Source organism: Manacus candei, unplaced genomic scaffold (assembly GCF_025592945.1).
Source record: "Manacus candei isolate 608988 ecotype Guabito, Panama unplaced genomic scaffold, ASM2559294v1 h1tg000097l, whole genome shotgun sequence".
Lineage (NCBI taxonomy): Eukaryota > Metazoa > Chordata > Aves > Passeriformes > Pipridae > Manacus > Manacus candei.
The window spans coordinates 2,034,642-2,047,196 of record NW_026138145.1 but is presented as its reverse complement, the minus strand read 5'-3'; positions in this window follow the sequence as shown (position 1 = coordinate 2,047,196).

The window sequence follows — 12,555 nt, the reverse complement described above, 5'->3', positions numbered from 1 at the left end:
TTTCAGATGTACTGTCTGGCTTGCAGGCCACTTCTGGGTGAAGACTCTGACCTTCAAAGGCTCAATCTCTGTATCATGTGCCTTCTGTGTGTCAAAAGTGCAGGGAAACCCAACCCTGAAGTGCTGGCAAAGCAGCTGGGATAGACCCAGTCATAGACACACGTCCCATGGGTGTATATGGTCACACCAAAAGTCAGCCTAGTCCAATACCCTATCTCTGATCATGCCTCCAAAGAGTGTAAGAAAGAGGCAGCTCTGCCCTGACCCAGTGCTGGGGTCAAATCCCTCTTCCAGCAGCTGGGGGCTCGAGGCTACCCAAAACAGGTGGTGGGGTCTCTGTACATCAAATCCTATGAACTTGCCCACATGTTGAACTCACATCAGTGCCCACAGGACCCACCCAAGGCAGTCCATAGCTTTAGTACACAAAGTGCCTCTCTTTGACGGTGTTGAACACGCCACTTGACAGGTTTTTGTGAGCCCCTCAAGCTCCTGTTTTGTCAGACTGAATAACTGTTCTTTGATCACCCTCTGGGTGTTAGTTACAGCAAGATGAGTCCTTGCTAGAGTTATTCCTGTAGGAAAGGGAGAATAAATTACAGCTATAAAGTAATTTCAGGTCATAAAGATGCAATCAGCCTTGAAGTTGGATTCATAACTATTTCAGTCAAACAGAATCATGCTTCTTGCCAAAACAGTTCTGCTGGTTCAAGACCTGGCATGTAAACCTGACCAAATATGTACTTTCTTTCCCTCCACAAATTATTTTTCAGTGTTAGCCTCAAGGCTGACTTCTCACCTCATATGTCTCACTGTCAGTAAACCTTTCTGAGGCAGCAGGAACAAGAACTCACTGAAATTAGGGAAGGGTATCAAGGGTATCATAGGACACAGTGGTCCTTGTGCAAGCCAGAATCCTGTTGCTGTCACAGGGCAACACCAGAGCCAGGCAGAGAAAGCAGCTGAATGCTCCCAGGCAGGGATCTCTTCACATCTCTGTTTTTCCCTCTGACCGAGCAGTGACCCACATTATTATTTTCCAGGTACAATTTTTTTTCCTCTAATTTTTTTTTCCCATCCCTTCCTACAAGGACTATTAACCTCACTCCCAGTCTAATGGAGGTACTATCAGGGCTGGTTTAGGGTGGGCTGGTCCTGCCTTGGGGTGAAATAGCCATTTTGCACAGCCTCTCATAATTCCTTCCATGCCCCCCAGACCCAGTGAAGGGTTTTCTTCAACTTCTTCCCATTGTCCCACTTGCTCCCTGTTGTGACAAATAACACAACCCAGCCCTAGAACAAGCTGGTGATGTCCCATTGCAACGCAGAGCAACTGATGATGCTTTTTTTAGACATTTCAGGAAGGGCAAGAGGGACATCCCATGGACTCTGACTGTAAACAGCAAGCACAGAGCCAGGCTTTGCTGCAAAACAGGACAAATTCTCTTTCCTTTGCACTGGTGGATGTTTAACAATAAACCTTGAAACCCAAGCACTTCCCACTCTCAAGAGTCCATCTGCCCTGTGCAGGTACTGCCATAGAGGGCAGGTGATTCACCTTTTAACTCATTTCTCTTGCCACGCTTCCCAGGTAAGGATGCGGCACAGAGGGACTGGAAAAGTTACCCAGGGACGGGGGATGCAGGGAACATTAGCCAGGAATGCCGATCATGAGGCTGTCCTCCTTCGGGCACCAAGAACTGAGGTGTCCCTTCAGCTGTAGGTGCCAGCCTGGGAACACAGAAATCCACATCCACAAGGAGAAGCTCAGCTGCTCTGAGAAAGAAGACCGGTCATTCATAAATCCTCAGCCCCGCGGGGAGCCCTTTTGAAGAAGGGTCTTAGCTTTGCTTCTCGTGCCCTCTCGTGGCTGTGTGCTGCGGACCCTCTCCCTCCGCGTTCCTGCCAAGTTTGGGTTGTTTTACTCCACCTCCCGCTGTGCAGTTCGGGTTTTGTCAGTGGGAACGGGAGGAATCCGCCTTGTATTTTTATCGAGTTCATACGAGCTTGCTAAGGGCTAAAACACGCCTCATTCTCAAGAAGGAGATGGGGATGGGCACCTCAAACCGGTCCAGCCAGGGATCCTGCCTTATACCCACACTGAGACAGCTTTGTGGAGGTCATCTGGGAATGTGACGGCCTTCTGTCAGCAAACCATCCTCACTGGCAGCATGCAGGGTGCCAGTGAGATGGAGTACACTCCTATCACATGCCTCATGCACAACCTTCCCGTGCATAACATCTGCTGCAGGATCGAGAGGCGTATTCCCACCCCCTGTCCCAGAGGGAAAGGGATCGATCTAGAAAAAAATGTACAAAAAAGCAGGTTTGGGTGCAGGTTTTGGGAGCAGGGTGAGCTGGCCCAGGCTGTGGCACCCTGAAGGGCAGGCAGGGTCCCATGCAGCACGAGGGGTGGAGATAGGAGCTACTGATATGTGGAAGAAAGAACCAGCACCAAAGGGTGTGTGGTCCTCTGTGCTGGGAAAGGCAAGGGAAAAGCCCGGGAAAGCTGCAAGCCAGGGTGGGAGAAGAACTTTTTTGGATGCAGTATTGTTTCTTGTGCTTAAGCTGAACAATAAATCCGTGTCCAGAAGGGCTTAGGCACAGCAACAAATCTCTCCAGGGCTGGAGCAAGCAGCCTCTTTCAGCATTATCACAACAGCAGCAGAACTTGTCCTCACGTCACCCCTGAGAGGGGGAGCTGTTGATTCCTGTGCAGGTAATAGAGGCCCCAGAGGAAATTCAGTGTGTCACTTGAGTTCATGCATGAGACCTTTGGCTCTCTCAACCAGGACCGGGTGTCCTGGTGTTGCTTACTAATAAATTAGAGCCAGCTAATGGTTCTGTAGTTGTTGAGGTTAAGAAAATAGTCTTAAAATGAGAGCAAAATTAGAATGGAGATTCTACTCCACAGCTGGAGATTTAAACTAATCCCAAGATTTTTAATTCATGAGTATAAGCCAGGCTTTGCTCTTCTTCTGCACGTCCTCCTTGCCCCAGGGACAGAAACCAGGAATAAAATACGTTCCAAATCCCTCTTCTGCCAAGCTACGAGGTGACAGCAGTCCTCTGGAGACCAAGGGGAGGAGTTCTCCGTTGGCAGATCTGTAGAGCCTGGAGCCTTTTCTGGGAGCTGCTCAAAGCCCTCACTGTGACCCATTCCCACTGCGCCGCTCAGGGAAATCCAATTTTCACGGAGCAACCTCCTGTGCAACTGCCAGCTCTCCCACTGCAGCTTGTTTTCAAATGGGAAACATTTCCAAGGCAAGCCAAATATTTTCCAATACATTAAACCATTTGCTGAAAAACTCCAGGCGTATGATGGTGAAATACATTATCTTGGATTAAATGGCAGCAGCATGTTCCTGCATTCAGTCCGGGCTGCTCCTCATACATCACCCACATCTTTGCTGCCAGCCAGGAAACAGGGTGCACTTCTCAGCTTGAAACCAAGGAAAAGCCACGAGGAATTATCTTTCCCTCAGAAATTCAATTGCCTCCAGAGAGAACAGGAGAAACTCTACTTTGATCTGTCTTTAATTAATATGTGGGCTGTTTAGGGATCGTTTGAGGTCTCCCTCAATTATTAGTCAGTTCATTTGGAGAGATTATTTTTTTCTGGAAGCCGAGGCACGACTCAAAGCAGTGGAACACCTTGGCTAATGTAACATCATCTAGCCAGTGGGACATTTTTTTAACAGAAATAACAAAATGTGGGCCACACACATGATGTTTTCCTCTCTGTCACACTTGGACTTATGCTTCCTCGCCTGACTCCTGACCAAAAGGCTGGATCCAGCTAAGAACTGGTTTAACAAACATAACTAATCACTCTCCAAAGGCTTGTAATCCATCCCTCATGATCAGACTCGAAGAAGAAAAAAACCCCAACATATTTTGGTGCCAGCCAAATCCCCTTGTACCATTCCAGCAGGATTCAAAGTGGTCTTAAAGACAGATTTTATACCATGTCTCACGCTGTAAGGAAAGGAGATCCCTTGGGGTCTCTGGCACATGTGGCTGAGGACCAGCCCAGGGCAACATTGTTATTCCATACTAGTAAAGTCAATATTTAGCTATTCTGGGGCTAAAAGGTTGCAAAGGAGCAAAAATGCTGCCTCCAGAGAACTTGGTCAATGCTCTTGTATCCCTGCAGCCAGTCTCACCTCCAATCCAGAACGTGAACTCAAATCTGCTTAGAAAATTCAGCATTTTCTATCACAAGGGGTCCTGGGCTCAATTAGAATAACTCCCTACCATGGATTTGGAAAGGCTCGTTTTGCTGAGTTAAAGTTAGAGCAACTATTGAATCCATTTGATTACCAGTTCAACATGATTTAGGAGACATGTCTCCTGAACAAAGACTTTCCAAATTTTTCTTTCAATTACTCTTACATATGTGGTTGGAAACTATAGCTGTACTTTGTGGTGAGATGTCGAAGCATGAAATAATACATCCCCAGAAAGAGAGATACACTGATAAGCAGAACAATAATAATAACAAGCGTGTGTCATTGAAAAATGAGAGGAGGTACAACTTGCAGTTTAAGTTAATGGCTTCCTTGAAAAGGATTAGCCAGAAAGGTGCTGATGCTCTCAAAGAATAATTGTGGTTTGAGGTGAATCCAACTTCTCAAAGTAAAAGATGATTGTTCATCTTTTGGCGTGGAGAAAATCATGCATCAACACCAGAAAAGAACCTAAGTCAGAATTTGTGCTGAAAATTCCCCAGAGTTCACAGTTTTGTTCATTTAAATGACTCATTGAGTGCTTTAAAACCAAGGTTAAGGTTTTACATTTAAAGGGGCTTTGGATATTTACTGGAAATCGAGGCTGAAACCTAAGCAGAGATCTGTTTATTCTCAACCTCAGAAGTCCAGGCATCAGTCTCAAAATATAATACACACTGTCTGAGAATGAGAAAGATGCAAGAAGCCCAGTGTAGGCACCTTCCAGTTGCTAGACACCAATTCTCCTTATCCAAGCAGTCTGTCTCTTCACAAATCATTCAGGAGCTATTCAGCATCTCTATTGTGCAAGTCTGTTGCAAATCAATGCTGGGGTCAGGGCCTGTGTATTGCCCAAAAGTAGATATAAATCAATTAGAGATTAATGCTGATCTCTGCAGAACTTCAGCCAGTTTCCCAATGGCCGCTATAAAATTCCAACACATAAATGTTTTTTAATAGATTTTTTTTCCTTTCTTTCTTTCCTTCCTTCTTTCTTTCTTCCTTACAGCCTTCAAGTTGGTGAGGGGATGAAGAATGGATGTGGCAGAGCTTAATACAGTCCCAGATATGCTTGGGCAGCTCCTAGAGAAACATGGCCCAGCAGCAAGGTCTACAAAGTGCTTAAAAGCTGAGTGTAATGACAGTAGTGGTAGCACAATTTGGTGATGCCAAATAGCCAAAAATTGCCAGGAGGAAAACAAGAAGAGGAGTTCCCAGCAGTCACTGTACAAGTCCATTCCTTGCTTGCAGTAGGTCTCTGAGCAAAAGCCTGAATACAAGCTGCCCAGGTTATTTACTCAGACATGGGTCATTTTTAGGGCCAGGGGTTTGGTAACAAACACTTCCCAGTCATCATCTCACAGATCTCTGTAGGGACTCAGCCTGCCTTGGTAAAGCAGCCAGTGGAAGTGGAAGGCATCCTCTTAGGATGCAAAAGTCAAGGGAGAAGCACGATTTTTGGTACATGAAACTTGCATGCTGGCATTTGTAGTAATAAACAGTACTAAACCATACCAAAGTGGGTAGAGCTCTAGCGTGGCAGCCAGGATGCCCTCCAGTTACACTTCTGGGAAGCTAAAATTTCTATGACTGGAAATTTCTATATAGAGCCTTGCTTTGGCACACAGTTTTCTCAGTTATTGTGGTTCAGGGACAAAAGCAGAGAATGGCAACCTCATGTTAAAAACCCAAAGCCCACACTTGCCTCATAGATGCCAAAGAGCAGAGAAGTGAGGTACACAAATGTCACTTCCCCACCAAGGAAGTGTGTGACCATCTGTCATCCGTGGTGACAGCATGGTGAGGAGAGGTGGCATAAAGGACAGGCAGCACTCTTCCCTGTGGGATTATGGAGAGTGGTTGATTTTTGGGATCAACAGTGTCAAACAGCACGTGCCATAGGTGAACCCTCTCTGTCAACATCAGTGGTGCTCCAGATGCCCATCAGCTGAGACAATAAGTCCATTTTGGCTGGAAAAGGACTGTTTACAAGGGCATGGAGTCACAGGACAAGAGGGAATGGCTTCAAACTGACAGAAGGCACACTTAGATTAGATCTTAGGGAGAAATTCTTGCCTGTGAGGGTGGTTAGACCCTGGCACAGGTTGCCCAGAGAAGCTGTGGCTGCTGCAAGCCTGGAAGTGTCCAAGGCCAGATTAGTCGGGGCTTGGAGCAACCTGATCTAGTGGAAGGTGTCCCTGCCCATGGCAGGGGGTTTGGAATGAGATGGGCTTTGAGGTCCCTTCCAACCCAAAACGTTCTCCGATTCTGTGATTCTGTGGAGTCACTGTGCACACACACGAGACAACCTCCAGATGTCACCATCAACCCAAGAAAGAGAGAGGCACAACTCGAACCGTGCAGAAAATCCCGACTCGCAGGCTTTAACTTCCAGAAACCCTCTCCTGCAGCCCCTGCTCTGCTGTTTGGGACAGACAGACAGACAAGGCAGAACGGTTTCCAATTCACCTGGATAAAATGCTCGGTTCACAGACAAAATCAGGGGAATGTAGTTTGTAGCCGTGAATGCAAGCATTTTTCATGCATATTTTACTGATGTAGACCACATGTGTTCTCCCCTATGTGTAGGTGCTATCACCTATGTCTGTGTACACATATTTTTAATATACATATAAAATTACATAACTTTATCTATATAACTTTAGGTCTTAAGAATAACAGGCTCTTTGCCAACAACTTTACATGAAGGTAAAAGCAAGGCATTTCCTCCAGTGCCTTTTCTAGCTCTATGCATATTCATCTCTTCAGTACACATTCCTGTGTCCCATGCAGCTGATGAGCTGAGAAACACAGCGATCAGCCCTGGATAAAGGATCTGAGAACATAAGCAGGTGTGGGATCCCCCAGTGATGAGAAGCAGCATGCCCTCAAGTCTATGTAGTAAGATCAGTGTTAATCAATCAAGGAATTGGTTGTCTCCTCTGTGTTCCCTTGGCTTGTTAAGTTTGCTTTATGCCACTCTTTCAGCAATCCAAATTTGCCTATTAGGAAAAAACAAGTCTTAAAAAATCCCAACTCTGCCTCCTTCCCTTTAACTCTGACCTCTCATTTCAAATGCATCCAAAATCCATTAGGAAGGAAAAGGCCCTAAACTCTGCTCAAAGACGGCATTTACATCATCCCTGTCACAGTGTGGAGCTGTGACGCAGAATAAAGTCACAAGCATTGAGGCAGCAGAGGTGTGGGACCCAAGGGAGAATGCTGGTCACCCTTCCACAGGTTGCAGAGGGGTGTGCAGGGTGGCAGAGCACCCTCCGACTGAACCTTGCACCCGTAGATAGCTGGAGGGATATCCGGGGTCTGTTTATTTAAACACACGCTCCCCCTTAACACCACATCAAAAAGAATATTACTGAAGGAAATTCCAGATTCTCCAGCCCTGGTAGGGCACAGAGGTGCTGTTTTTGCATGAAAAGACCTTCAAGGTCCTCCTGCACCAAAATAGTTTGTATGAAGAGCAGAGCTGCACATCACAAAGTTTGAGCAGGGTGAGGGGTGCCCGTGGGGATCGTGACACAGAAGATTAATGGATCTCTTCCAGCCGTAGGTTGTCAGTTAAGTCAAGCACTGCTAATGCAGGATGTTGTCCCGAGACCTCTGTTAGCACAATGACGAAGCCTTTTTTTAAGTCCTCTGTGTAAAAGGCGTAATCCTTGTGTGCCGATGGATCATATCCTTGAGATCCCTAGAGAGCTGGGCAAATGTGGAAAGAAAGGGAAAGGAAATCCCTTATTTCATAATGGTGCAAACAGACATGTCAGGAGAATTACATCAACATGCAGCACATGTGAAATTTAATACTCCTCCTAATGCATTTAGATGAGGCAAAAATGTGAAGTCTGTACTGCCTCTGGGAATAATTCTGGTAGGAAGCTTTCACCACTAGGAACCAAGGACTTTCTACTTACTCTGGAATTTGAGCCTTTGTTTTCAAAGCCTTCCTGAGAGACTTCAAAATCAAGTTTGTCAAGTGTACGTTACACTTTGAAGATCTACCTTCCAGAATTAAGCATCAGTGCCCTTCCCAACCATGCTGGTGTGGGTGAAGATCAGCACGCTGGAAAATCAGGGCACAGACAACCCACAAAAGAGGAGAGTCTTTGCACTGCAGAAGGTCAAAACAGGCAGACACATAGAAGTCTTATCTTTTACCTGGTGTCAGCTGACGTTGCTGCAAGAGTCCATCAGATTTGCATGGATTTCCACCAGCTTCAACAGTGGCCCATAAGGCTCTCAAAGGCTTATAAAACACAATATTTTTGCTTTGGAGTCCTTGCAGGCAGGAGGAGCCTGAGGTCTTCTCACTGGTTTCCCTTCCTTATATCAGACTGTAGATATGGAATTCAGCAAAGGATACAGCTCGGATGTGGCTTGAATTCAGACAAGTGACTTGAAGTGATGATTTCCCCCCTACCAGGCTGCAGATGATCGATGTATTATGCATGAAAATAGTGCCAGGCACAGATGGGGTGGGAGTAGAAGGTGTGAGCTGATAATGACAGCAGCCAAGTTCTACTAGAAAAGACTCTACAACGCACTTGCATGTTGGGCAGAAAAAGGATGCAACATGTACGAGAGGCTAGCCATGGTTTAAAGGCCCAAACAGTTTAATTACAGTCAGAACTGAGATTTATTCAAGAATTTGAGTGGCATGGTTGCCAGAGAGAGTGGGGGATTAGCCTTGATGATTCAAGGAATCGTCTTCCCATCTTGTGTTCTTGAATAGCCATTAGGGAGATGAGGGGTTTAAAATCTGCAGACAGGGAATCCAAAGGGGTGACATAGTACTGGATCAGATATTGACTCCAGCAGGATCCTGGCTCATACTCAGCACAGTGCTGAGAACTTGGCAAGAGGTCCAAAGTTGAAAGAAACAGGAATTTCTCCATGGACGCTTCTAGGGTTTGAATCCAAGCCACTGAAGACCAGCATGCATGGCCTGATCCTGGAGAAACAGTCAGTGTTTGGATGGACAACATGTCACTGACTTGGAGCCAGGTGGGTACAGACTTCTGTGGGAGGATGAGTCAAGAGACTCCATCATCATCTGAAAAAGGATGCTGTGGGAGAGAGCCAAGCAAGTGTGCTACCCATAAAAACCCATGAGGAGACAGTGATGGTCCAAAGAAAAGCCCATGATTTCCCTGGTCAGCCTTGGAGCACCCTGGAGAGCGTTGCAAGATCAGATGCTTGAAATAAAACTGCTTCCCTTTTACAATGGAACCATGAGAAGGGGATACCCTGTTCCTCACACAGCTTCTTTGAAGGAGCTCCAGCCTTGGAGTACACATCTGACAGCTGGCAAGAAGCCACTGGCTTTGCCAAATCTGACCACAGCTGATCCCTGATGCAATAAAATGTTAAATCACCCTAGTTTGAGAATGTGCTGGTCTGGAGGATCATCAAGCAAAAACAGCAAAGACTTGTTGGCAACTTGCAATGCATTTGCCAGTTCCAGGCTCTGTGGAAACCTGACCCCACACAAAATCACCCTTATATGAGTCCATTCTTTGTCTACAGCCCTGCTCATGGTGCCAGTGACAAGATAGCCATAGGAAATCTGTGTCTGAGGGATCTGAGCTATGCATTCAGAGACATGTGATAACTCTTGCAATGCTGAGACACAATGTTTTGGGAAGTAAGGCCAGCAAGCATTACACAGAGGAGATTAATATTTCACATCACCTGGGGGCTAAAGTCCTATGGAATGTATCTGTTTCACTGCTCAGGAAGCAATCTGGTCAAATTTCCACCAAACAGGGCTCAGATGATCAAATCTGCCTGTGAGAATAAGCATTTCTGATAACGCTGCCCAGCTTAAACTTGCAAAGAAACATCCCACAGAGAGAGCATCCCAAGGGACAAGGTTTTGATTCACAAAATTCCCACACCCCAAGGGGTCACAACCCACTCACCTGAAACCAGGAGCAAATGTATGATAGAAAAGATGCACTGGGAGGCTGGGATAGCCCAGCACTCTTGGGGGTTCATGATGGGACCTGTTGCATCATGCTCTGCTAGCCACTGGTCTGGGTTGTTTCTGTTTCCCCTTTGTCTCCCAGCTTGGCAAGCCATCTCCACAGGAATCCATGCACATCCTAAGGCACCTTAAACAAGCTTCCCTGTCGCTGCAGCACAACACAGTCTCCCTAAAGTATAGGAGGACCTGAGGGGCTTGAGTAAGGCCAGGTTCACTGGTTGCCCAGAGAAGCTGTGCATTCCCCATCTCTGGAAGTGCTCAAGGCCAGATTGGATGGGGCTTGAAGCAACCCAGTCTAGCGGAAGGTGTCCCTGCCCATGGCAGAGAAGTGGAACAAGATGATCTGTAAGGTCCCTTTTAACCTAAACCATTCTGTTATTTCTATGATTACTATGATTTCACTAGTTTTATACCACATCAAGACCAAGACCCACCATAGAATAGCAAAAGACTCTTCATTCCCAAGTTGTCCTTAAGGTCACATTTGGCAGTGCTAGCACCACCAAGACCTGCACATCAGTCCAGATCTGGCCTCAGTCTACCCTGCATCTCTTGTATTTTCGAGGAGCTCAGCAGCAATATATGGATCAAAGTTAATCGATAATACCAGAGCCCTTTCACCATATTGCTTTCACTAAATTACTGCATCCTTTAAAAAGAGAAATCTTAGCAGACCGCAGTACAATGCCAGACAGACTGTCACTTCCAAATTATGTTTATTTATTCTCTCTCTGGCTCTTGGCTGGCCCCATTACCAGCATGTCTCAGTGTCTCTCAGTCATCAGCATATTTGCCTTCCCTTCCTTCCCCCTACCCCGAGGTACATGTCTCCTCTCAAGTACAAAGCGGACTGACATGGCAAGTTTTTGAGCCTATTTAACACTGGCTTTATCTGAGGAGAAGTGGGTTCGGTGACAGAGCCTCAGAATTAATTATATGAAGGTGAATTCCCTTCACAGAGCCTGGCACAGTGTCACTGCAAACATTTTAACAGCCATTCCCTGGCCCTCGACTGCCTTTGTGCAGTGTAAAGCAATTATTTGTACCTGCTTGGTGAGACGTGTCAGCCCCTTCAGAGGTGCTGCAACACAGCAAACACGCTTCACCCTTGTTATTCACGAGGAAAAGGATGTATGGTGGGTCTTGGCTGTGCCCACAGTCACTGGTGCTGCTCTGCTCAAGCCTTTCAGGGATGGGAATGCTGCTATTTGTGTGCAATCCAGACAGTGAGTACTGCCTTGCAGACAAGGTGCAGCCAGGCTCAGTGCTTCAACCAAAAGCAGAAATGGGACTCAGGGCTGGGACCGAGGAAGCAAAGTCTGGAGTGCAAATCTCAAATTCCAGCATGTCCTTGCTGAGCCCCACTAGCAGGGAGGAATGGGAGACTGGAACCCCTCTCTCATCTCCCTTATATTAGCTCTTTTCTGTCCCTTTTCACCCTCCCTGCATCCCAGGGTATCCCTGGTAAAAAACATTTTTTGTCTTTCACATCCCACCTCAACTGCTTCCCCTTCCCCTGTGGCAGCTGTTGCAGCTGACACATTCCTACCACACTCCTTCTTTATTCTTACCAAAAAAACAAAACAAAACAAAGATATCTTTTGGGGTTTTCTTTACACAGGTGTTACAGATTGTCACAGAGCTGAGCTGACATCGGGGTTAACCTGTAAAGTCCATTGGAGATGATCCTAGGAGACCAGAGGAAGAAAATTAGCAAAGCCCCATTTCATCCTGGAGCAAGGAAGGGAAACCGTGTTTATCCCTTCCACTGCCACATGCTCCAGGGCAAGGAAAGAGGGATGAAGGGTTGAGGGGAGGTTGGTTACAGTGCAGAGGAAAAGGAATTGACTGTATAAAAGGGAGATTGTGGTAAAGGGCAGGAACAAGCATTGGAGGAGACACCGCTGCCTTTCCTGGAGGAAAAGGGCTGTCTGCACATCCCAAATTCTCTCTCCACTGGGACTAGCTGGGGCTGTGAGGCTCTTTTAAGATGCATCAGAGGCAGATCAGCTTTACCCAGGGACTTTGGGGTTTAGTTGGACCTCTTGGACCTCCCCAAATTGATGGCCATCTGTGGAGGGCCTGGGGGTCACCTGGGGAAGGAGCGCTGAAGACACGGAGTTGATCCTGGGCAGAAGGTTCCATGGCTGGTATGTGGTGGTTTCCCCATACACAGGAGGACAGGATGAGCCCTTGGCCAGAGGAGCCCACAAGAGCTCCGAAAGAGGAAGTTTTCCAGCTGATCAGCAGGAAAACAGGGCTATTCTTGGTGAGCTCTGCCGCGGCGCAAAAACAAAGTTCTTTCTCATTTAGGGAGGAATTCAA